At 46.8% G+C, this 10,904-nt stretch overlaps 1 protein-coding gene across 4 annotated transcripts in view; it reads left to right on the top strand.

The window, feature by feature from the left end:
• The window catches only part of LOC140392676 (uncharacterized), an 89,518-nt gene that overhangs the window by 44,084 nt on the left and 34,530 nt on the right, over positions 1-10,904 (top strand). The window lies entirely within an intron of this gene.

The following is a 10,904-nucleotide window of genomic DNA, read 5'->3' as shown; positions in this document are numbered from 1 at the left end:
GCTGTCCCGGGTAGGGGTGTCCTGGGTAGTGCTGTCCCGGGTAGGGGTGTCCCGGGTAGGGGTGTCCTGGGTAGTGGTGTCCTGGGTAGTGGTGACCTGGGTAGTCGTGTCCTGGGTAGTGGTGTCCTGGCTCGGCTGTGACGGGGGCCTGTGGCTGCCCCCCTCGCCGCTGGGTGGCACACGCCTGCGTTGTCGCACCCGTACGTGACGGGGGCGTCGTCTCCCTGTTGCTCCAGGTCTCTCCGTCTCCCGTGGTCTCCAAGGGACATCCTGCGGGCGCCGCATGCCGGAGGGTCCGGGTCTTTCCGTCTCCTGTGGTGTGCGAGGGGCATCCTGCGGGCGTCGCATGCCGGAGGGTCCGGGTCTCTCCGTCTCCCGTGGCCTCCGAGGGGCATCCTGCGGGCGTCCTGCATCTGCAGGGATGGGTGCCTCGACGTTTGCTCCTGCGATACACAATGAAGCATGCATGGTTAGACACGCAGGCAGTGATCAGGTGATATGGGGGAGGGGGGATATGGGGGAGGGGGGATATGGGGACGGGCTGTCGGTGGCTCACTTGCTAGTACGCCCCCGACCTCTGCATCAGCAACCTCCTGGTCCTCAGGTCCGCCAGCCAGTTCAGGGGGATATGTGGGAGGGGGGATATGGGGGAGGGGGGGATATGGGGAGGGAGGATATGGGGGAGGGGGATATGGGGGAGGGGGGATATGGGGGTGGGGGGATATGGGGGAGGGGGGATATGGGGGAGGGGGGATATGGGGGAGGGGGGATATGGGGAGGGGGGATATGGGGGAGGGGGGATATGGATATCGGGCGGGGGGAGGCTCACCCTGCCTGCTCTGACGAGGTTGTTCACCTTGTGGCACTGGGTGCCTGTGCGTGGTGTCAGGGCCGCAGCGGTGACGGCCTCTGCCACCTCCCTCCACAGACGTCGGCTGTGGCGTGGGGCAACTCTGCGGCCGTGCCCGGGATACAGGGCCTCCCTCCTCTGCTCCACTGCGTCCAGGATTTGCGCCATTTTTTGCGGCGATCGGCGGACTTTGTGCCGATAACGAAGAATTTCGCCCAATGTCTTTTATCCCCTTAGAATTGCTGTTTTAAATTACTGACGGCTGTCCATTAATGTGACAGCAATCTGAATGTTCATCGTTAATGTACAGCGAACAGAGCCATGTATGAGCAGAATTTTTAAGAAACAGGAACAGGTCTTTTTCTTTTTGATGGATTGACCTAATGCCGCCATGTTTTCACCTATTCTCAGTACATTACTGCCGCAGAGGATAACTTATTCAAAGGAGGCCAGCTGTCGCTGCTAATTTACATCTCAATTCGCATATATTTACATTATAGCAAATTTGGGAGGGAGGGGTGAGGATAGTTAATAATGAGAAAGATGGCAAAAAAAAACCAGTGTTCATAAACTTGCAGAATGGGCATGTAATTGACAAATTCATTTAAAAATAGAAAAGCATGAGGTGGTGCATTTTCATGCGAGGAATACGGAAGCCACAGACTTGCAAAATTCCTGGAAAAGTGGTGTAAATAGGGTGGAGGACGAAAGGGATCAAGGACCGCAGATACAAATCATTAAAAGTGGCAATACAGGTTTACACAGGCTTAAACTGCAAACCAAAGGCTTCATTTTGAGAGGAATAGAATTGAAAGGCAGAGAGGTGATGTTAAACAACCTTGGTTAGACCATACTTAAGATACTGTGCATAGTTCTGTTCACCATACTACTAAATAGATATAGAGGAAGAGCTGGGGTTGTGGTATAACCGTTTGACGGCAACCCACTTTGTACTTGGGAGTGCACGTGGCCTGGGATTGGGGCGGGCTCTGAAAATAATTTCACTCGTTTGGTGACTAGTTTCACGAGGCCGATTTGCTAAGGTGGGGCAACCTCCCTCTGTCGTTGGCGGTCCACCTCTCGAATTTCCTCTGTCAATTTTTGGGCTCCTCTCCCTCTTCCTGGTCCACCTTAGCCATGAACGAGATCAACTCTCTCCTCACTACTGCCTCCAGAGCCTCCCAAACCAGCGACTGCGAAACTTCCCATGTGCAATTAAACCACACATATTCCTTGATCACCTTCCCTATCTTATCGTAAAAACTTTGATCCACTAACAACCCCACGTCCATTCTCCACCCTGGCCTCTGGGCCATCCCCAAAACCACATTCACTCAATGCGGAGCATGGTCCAAAATTACTATTGCTGAATGTTCCGACGCCCCATCCTTTTGTTGCCGTCGAACCCCCCCCCCCCCCCCCCCCCCCCGGATCCCCCCATCCAATTCCTCTTGAAAACACATCTCCCATGGGCAGCACGGTGGCACAGTGGTTAGCACCGTTGTCTCAGGACGCCGAGGTCCCAGGTTCGATCCCGGCTCTGGGTCATGTCCGTGTGGAGTTTGCACATTCTACACGTGTTTGTGTGGGTTTCATCCCCATAACCCAAAGATGTGTGTGGTGGGTGGATTGGCCATGCTCAATTGACCCTTAATTAGAAAAAATGAATTGGGTACTCTAAATTTTTTTTTAAAAGGCACCACATCTCCCATAGAAAGCATCCTATCGGGCTGCATCACAGCCTGGTATGGCAACTGCTCGGCCCAGGACCGCAAGAAACTTCAGAGAGTCGTGAACACCGCCCAGTCCATCACACGAACCTGCCTCCCATCCATTGACTCCATCTACACCTCCCGCTGCCTGGGGAAAGCAGGCAGCATAATCAAAGATCCCTCCCACCCGGCTTACTCACTCTTCCAACTTCTTCCATCTGGCAGGAGATACAGAAGTCTTGAGAACATGCACGAACAGACTCAAAAACAGCTTCTTCCCCACTGTCACCAGACTCCTAAATGACCCTCTTATGGACTGACCTCATTAACACGACACCCTGTATGCTTCATCCGATGCTAGTGCTTATGTAGTTACATTGTAAATGTTGTGTTGCCCTATTATGTATTTTCTTTTCTTCCCTTTTCTTCCCATGTATTTAATGATCTGTTGAGCTGCTCGCAGAAAAATACTTTTCACCGTACCTCGGTACACATGACAATAAACAAATCCAATCCAATATCGCCCCCCCCCCCCCCACCTTTCACACCTCCCTGGCCCAAACATGTTCGACCAGGTTCCAACGACCCTGGCCTCTCCCTCCTCACACTCCTATTCACGAGCCAACCTTTGCTTGCTAGTGTGGAGGCCTCGCCCAAGTCCCCCTCATCCCAAACCCCTCCCTGAACTTAGTCCCTGAAAACAAAGACAAACAAACAACCATTGCAGAAAACCACCATAACCCCAAAGTCCAATATAATTGTACCCAACTGTCGCCTGTAACAAATGTAAACCACCTGAAAACTGACTGTTCCACCCCCCACAAATCCCAGTCCCATCTCTCAATTCAGCTCCAGTCATACGGCCTTCACAAATGCTTCCGTTGCTTCCACTGTCTCAAAATAAAATACCAACTCTGTTCCGCTTCACCTCGAGCCTTTGCTTCGCCCAACCCAGGACCTTCTCCTCAACAGGGAACTTGTGAAAGCAAATTATGGCCACCCTTGGCGGCTTGTTTGCCTTCGGCTTGGGACTGATGAGCCCTGTCATATCGGGAGGATTCTTCCCCCTTCCCCAACAACTCTGCCAACATCTTGTGACGTACTCAGTCGGCCTCGGACCCTCCACCCCCTCAGACAAGCACACATTTCGTAAATTCTGGCACCTCGACCTGTTCTCCAGGCCCTCCACCCCGGCTCTGAGTCCTTTGTTGGCCCTTACCACCCTCTGCAGCTCCTCACCCGTCAAGGTGACCTGGTCACTGTGCTGCAACAGAGCTTCCTCCACCCCCTTCAACTTTTCTGCTTACTCCCGTACCTCGGCCAACGTCTTCGACACCGCCGCCTTTACCGGGCCATCGCCTCCTCCACCCACACCTTCGTCTCAGCCATCATCTCCTTTCGCGGCACTTCCATGTGCTTGCGAACTGCCTCTCGAATTCTCTGGCCATCACCTCAGTCAGATTTCCACTGTGAGGGGTGTGGCCCCACCCAGTGATCCAGCCTCCACCATCTTTCCTATTGCCGGGCTGACCTGTTCACTCGATGGCAAACATTCGCATGCCCCCTTTCTTCTCAGAGGCTTTTTTCTGGGTCTTAGACATTCCCCACCTTCCTTATGCTTGTTCAAAAACTGCGTTTGAAACCGGGCATTAAACACCAAAAATCAGAGCCTCGAGCAGGAGCAACCCAACGTGCGACTTCCACCACGCAAAGTTTTCTTTCTGTACAGCCTTACAAAATAAACTAAAATATTGGGGTTTCGTCCAGTATCCGAGTCACTGTTGGGATCTGGTCTGGGATCATCATACTGTGCTGTGCTTTCTGTCTGTTAACCAATTCTCAATCCATGCTCGTATATTTTCCCCGATCCAGTGATCAGCTTATGCCAAAGTCTGACTCCTGTCATTCTACTGACAGCACGCTCACACCGATCCGCCGAATGGGGTCTGCATTGGTGGCCTTTGATCTTGGACCACTATGCAGGGGGCGAGGGGTCAACAGGGGGTGGGGTTACAGGCAGTCCCGCTGTGAAGATTAACATGACAGAGGCTTCCCATGTATCAGGTGTGACATGTTTTAATTGTGAACATTCAACATTTCCGTTCCCCCTAGTTACAGACAATGCCCTGTCCCCCCATGCCCAATCAGTCATCCTCAATCTTCTTAATCTTCCTTAATCTGCTATGTCTAGGTGTGTCGTGAGGATGCACATCAGAGGTGGAGGCAGCCCACTTCTTTCCCAGACTGGTTAGAAAGTGTAACTTGCTACTATTTGGGTAGTTGAGGCAAATGGCTTAAATGCATTTAAGGGAGAGGTTTTACAGGTACATGAGGGAGAAAGGAATAGATAAATGTGCAAAAAGGATTTTGTGAAATTGGGTGGTAGGAGGCTCAAGGGGAGCAGAAACACTAGTATATACCAGTTAGGCCATAGGTCCTGTTCCTGTTTGCTCAATTTGATGTAATTTGATTAGCAAACCTTGAACACATTCATCATGGATCTCATTCTGCTCACCTGTTTGGTCTGAGTAAACATTCTATGCCTAAAATATTCAAGTAACTATTTCTAGCAGCATATAGTCCAGGATCCGCTGCTCTGATCCGATTCTGCAGTGAACCTGACAGTTGAAGGAAAGTTAATGATAAATTGTTGAGTATTAATATCCTTTCCAACACATTTACCCAGCTCACTGGTACCCTCTGGTGATTGATACCACGTAATGCAGTGATTCACTGGTATCCGTGAGCCTGGATATTCGGATGATTTAGAATGGTTGGTTTTGGTGACTCAAATTCAGTAAAAGAAAATCATGAAAAGCAAGACCTTGATATTAATTCATTTGTTCAGCAAGATGACCATTCAGCCCATTGTGTTTGTGCCAGCTCTTTACAATCATATGTGTGTCAGGTGTGGGTCAGTTGGTATCATTCTCATCTCTGAGTGAGGAGGTTGCGGGTTCAAACCCACACCAGGACAGTCCAATGTAGTATTAAAATAATGCTTCACTGATGGGGCTGCCATCTTTTGATTCAACATTAAACCTAGGCTGTATCTGCCCTCTCAGGCCCTTTTGAGCCTGATTGTGGCCTCAACAGCATTTCCCCCCTGACCTAATACCCTCTGACTCCTTTAATCAAGAATCTTATCTATCTCTGACTTAAAAGACAATCAATGCCCTTTCCTCTACCACTCTCTGGCGAAGAGTTTCACCAACTCATGACCTATGAAAGAAGATATTTCTCCTCTTCCTAGTCTTAAATTGGAGACCTCTACTTTTAAACTGTGTCCTCTTGTTCTGGCCGTTCCCACAATGGAAACCTCTTTTCAGCATTCGCTCTGCCAAGCTCCCTCAGGATCTTATATGTTTCAATGAGATCACCTCTCATCCTTCTGAACTTCAGTAGATACAGACCCAGCCTGTCCAATGTCTTAGAAAGACCCCTCATTCCAGGAATGAGTTTAGTGATCCTTCTCTGAACTGCTAATATAATGATGTCCTTTCTTAAATAAGAAAACCAAGACTGTATACTTTTATATTCCATTCCCTGTGCAATAACAGCAACATCCTATTTGCCTTCCTAATCACTTACTCTACCTGCATTCTACAGTTTTGTGATTCATATACTAGGACACCCAGATCCCTTTGTACTTCAGAGTTCTGTAGTTAGTACTGCTGCCTCAAGACGCCCAGGACCCAGGTCCGATCCTGGCCCGGGTCACTATCCATGTGGAGTTTGTACATTCTCCCCGTGTCTGCGGGGATCTCATCCCACAACCCAAAATTGGCCACGCAAAATTGCCCCTTAATTGGGAAAAAAATGAATTGGGTACTTTAAATTTATTTCAAAAAAGTATTTCAGAATTCTGCATTCTCTTTATATTTAGATAATATTTTGCTTTCTATATTTCCTGCCAAAGTGGACAAGTTAATATTTTCTTATGTAATATACCATCTGTCAATTTATTGCCCACTCACCTAACCTATTTGTATTCCTTTGCAATTATGTCCTCTTCATAACTTACTTTCCTACCTATCATTGTGTCATCAGCAAATTTAGCAACTATGTATTCAGTCCCTTTATCCAAATCATTGGTATAGATTGCAAATAGTTGGGACCCGCGCACTGATCCATGTGGCACTCCACTCATTACATTTTGCCAACCTGTAAATGGCCACATTTTGCATGTTCTGTTTCCTGTTAGCTAATGATCCCTTATCCATGCTAATATGTTATCCTCTACACCATGGGCTCTTATTTTGTGTCGTAAACTTTGATGTGGAACTTATCAAATGACTTCTGGAAATCTTAAGTACACCACATCCACAAGGTCCCCTTGATCCATGTTGTTTGTTACCCCCTCAAAGAATTCTAATAAATTGGTCAAAAATAATTTTCTTCTCTCAGAATCAGATTAGCCGGAACTCCAGCTGTTTGCGTCAATGGAATCTTCCAATCCCGCCAACAGCACACCCTTGTTTCCAGAAAGCGTGTTTCCAGGCGGAGACTGGTGCATTCAACAGAAAACCCCGTTGTCAACGGCAAGAGCAGAACATTCCACTGCTGGCTAATGGCAGCCTGCCTCCCGGCCGCCCAAAGACTCTGCCTGGTTGAATTGAGATTTTCTTCATTCACAGCTTTAACCTTCCTAATCATAAATTCCAGTATTTTCACTTTGACGGATGTTAAGCCAACTGACCTGTAGTTTCCAGATTTTTGTTTCCCTCATTTCTTAAATAGAGGAATTACATTCGTTATTTTCTAATGGGTCCTTTCTGGAATTCAGGAAATTTTGGAAAATCAAAACCAATACATCTACAATCTCAGCAGGCACTTTTTAAAGATCCTCAGGTGAAATCCATCAGGATCTGGGGACTTGCCAGCTTTCAGCCTCACCATTTTTTCAATGAAAATGAAATGAAATGAAAATCACTTATTGTCACGAATAGGCTTCAATGAAGTTACTGTGAAAAGCCCCTAGTCGCCACATTCCGGCGCCTGTTCGGGGAGGCTGGTACGGGAATCGAACTGTGATGCTGACCTTGGTCTGCTTTAAAAGCCAGCGATTTAGCCCAGTGTGCTAAACCCGCCCAATACCGTCTCCCTGGGGATTGTAATTGTTTTAACCCTCTCCCGACTTGATTCACAGTTAATTCTGGGATGCTATATGTATCCTCTTTTTAAAAAAATATATAAATTTAGAGTACCCAATTATTTTTTTCCAATTAAGGGGCAATTTAGTGTGGCCAATCCACCTACTGCACATCTCTGGATTGTGGGGGTGAGACCCACGCAGGCACGGGGAGAATGTGCAAACTCCACTTGGACAGTGACCGGGGCCGGATTTGTATCCTGTACAGTGAAGCCAGGTGCAAAATATCCATTCAATTCATCTGCCATTTCCTTATTTTCCGTGATTGATCCCCCGACTCTCTCTTTAATGGACCAACGCTCACTTGAATTACTATTTTCCTTTTTAAATACCTGCAGAAACTCTTACCATCTTTTAAATGTTTCTAGCCTTTCTCGTGTATTTTAATTTCTCCCTTGTTATTATTCTTTAATATTCTCATTAATCGTCTGACCTGCCCATAATCTTTGTGGAATTGTACAGCTTTCCTTTCATTTAGATACTATCCTTAAATTCCCTAGTTAGCCATGGCTGGTGCGTCCTTCTCCTAGTCCCACTACTCCACAGGCCGCACCATTAATTTAAAAGTTTAATTCACTCACCAGAATGGCCAATTATTTACCTTCGCTATTGTTAGACCCAGAATAAGACTTCACCCGGGCTTTTTAAAAAATAAATTCAGAATGATTGATTTATTATAAAACAATAATACTTTTGTAAAACAATTGCAAGAACTGGTTAACGTACAATTTGTAATCTGGAAGTGTAACTATTTATCCCCAATAAAATTTGCACATTCCACGTACACGCGTGCACACACACACACAAAGGACAATCAAATAGGACCTCTGCAGTGATGGGTGGTTGTAGAAAAACCTTTATTAAAAAAAGGATAAAGTTTGCAGGGTTTTGGCAATGTCTTTTTTTTAAATTTAGAGTACCCAATTAATTTTTTTTCCAATTAAGGGGCAAGTTTAGCGTGGCCAATCCACCCAGCTTGCACATTTTTGGGTTGTGGGGGCGAAACCCACGCAAACATGGGGAGAATGTGAAAACTCCACACGGACAGTGACCCAGAGCCGGGATCGAACCTGGGACCTCGGCGCCGTGAGGCAGCAATGCTAACCACTGCGACACCGTGCTGCCCTAGAAATCAACCACTCCAGATTGCTGAATCCAGCTAGAAAATGCATCTGTGCAGGTGGCACGGTGGCACAGTGGTTAGCACTGCTAATCCACTGCACTACCGTGCTGCCCCGGGTTTTGGCAATGTTGAGCTGGTGCTCTCTTATGTAAAGATGGGTTGCTAGTCCCAGTAGGGGCCTGGGGGTTTGCGCCAACGTAGCTTTGGCATGGAGAAGAATAAAACCAGACCAATCCTTCTTGCCAATCCTTTCGCGTTTCGAAATACAGCCAATTTCACTGAGACGAGGATTCCTGGCTGGATACTCATAACCACATTGTATTTCAGGCAAGAGAAGTAGAGCATGAGCTTGGCAGCTTTCCCCCATCTCAGTTCATTCCCAGTTCAAAAAACAAATTCAAAGCTTGAAGCTCATCTTTGTCAGATTTCCAGTAAATAACTAGGGCCTTTGCCTTTAACACAGTATTTTCCCATCAGCTAAGGAATTGCAATTCAAATAAGCAAATAACTCTCCCCTTCAAAGTCTATGCTGTGAAATCATGTGATTTCTTAGAAAACACATGCACGTTTATTTCAGGGGGATTTGAAGACAAGAATAAGCAAGTATTGCTACAATTGTACATGGATTTGGTGAGACCACATTAGAGAACTATGAGCAGTTTTGATCTAAGGAAGGATATATTTATCTTGGGAGGCGATAAAGCAAAAGATTCACTAGATTAGCTCTGATGACTAGAGGCTGTGTAAATTGGGGCTACACTTTCTGTAATTTAGAAGGATGAGAGGCTATCTCATTGAAACATACGAGGAGTTTTACAGGGCAGACAATGAGAGGTTGTTGCTTGTGTCTGCAGAATCTCAAGCACAGTCTGAGGATAAGGAGCTGATCATTTAGGACTGATGTAAAGAGAAATCTTTTCACTCAAATAGCTGTGAATGTTTGGAATTCTCTACCCCAGAATGTTCTAGATGCTCCACCATTGAATATATTTAATGCTGAGATAAACACATTTTTGATCATTCAGGGAATCAAAGGATATGGGAGCAAGTGGGAAAATGGAGTTAAGACAGAAGATCAGCTATGGTCGTATGAATGGTGGAGCAGAGTCGAGGGGCTATATGGACGACATCTGCTCATATTTCTTTTTTAAAATAAATTTAGAGTACCCAATTTTTTTTTTCTCCAATTATGGGGCAATTTAGCGTGGCCAATTCACCTACCCTGACACATCTTTTGGTTTGTGGGGGTGAGATCCACGCAGACACGGGGAGAATGTGCAAACTCCACACGGACAGTGACTCGGGGTTGGGATCGAACCCTGGGTCCTCGGCGCCGTGAGGCAATCTGCTCCTATTTCAAATGCTCTTAGAAATACTATTATTTTTTGAACAGTACCAGAAAGGCCCGGCCAACCACACTGTCATATGCACATATTTTGGGCCTGCGCAAGACTTGTCAGGTTCTTGACAAACCTCTTTGAGGCAATTTCCAAGGTGTGGAGGTGAGGGTGGAGCCATACCCAAATGTGGCAGTCTTTGGGGTCTCAGACCAGCCAGAACTCTTTATGTGAGGAGGGCTAACACCCTAGCCTTCGCCACACTAGTCGCCTGCCAAAGAATCCTGCTTGGCTGGCGATTGACAGCGCCACCCAAAGCTGCAGTCTGGCTGTCCGACCTGTCAGAATTCCTCCAACTGGAGAAAATAAAATTCACCATCAGAGGGTTCGAAAAGGGCTTCCACATGACGTGAAAGCCGTTCACCAACTTTTTCCAAGACCTGTTTGTAGCCACCAGCTGGGTAGAGGACGTGGAAAGGGGGGGGGCGGGGGGAGACAGAGACGCGCCAGATCACAACTCAGCTGTATATACACGTGTTGCACTGTCTGGGGGTATCAACCCCACTAGATGGAAATTTGTAATAATACAACTTTGACTTGGCAATGATACCATGTACCATAAAACATGAAAATCAATAAAAACATTTAGTAAAAAAAAACTTTTTTCAGCTATCCAATTAATCTCACTATCCTGCTCTTTTCCCATAGCACTTCCATTTTTTTACCTTTT

This window comes from Scyliorhinus torazame, chromosome 16, assembly GCF_047496885.1.
Source record: "Scyliorhinus torazame isolate Kashiwa2021f chromosome 16, sScyTor2.1, whole genome shotgun sequence".
NCBI lineage: Eukaryota > Metazoa > Chordata > Chondrichthyes > Carcharhiniformes > Scyliorhinidae > Scyliorhinus > Scyliorhinus torazame.
Note: the sequence above shows the minus strand (reverse complement) of the source record. Positions and strands in the feature narration are given on the sequence as shown.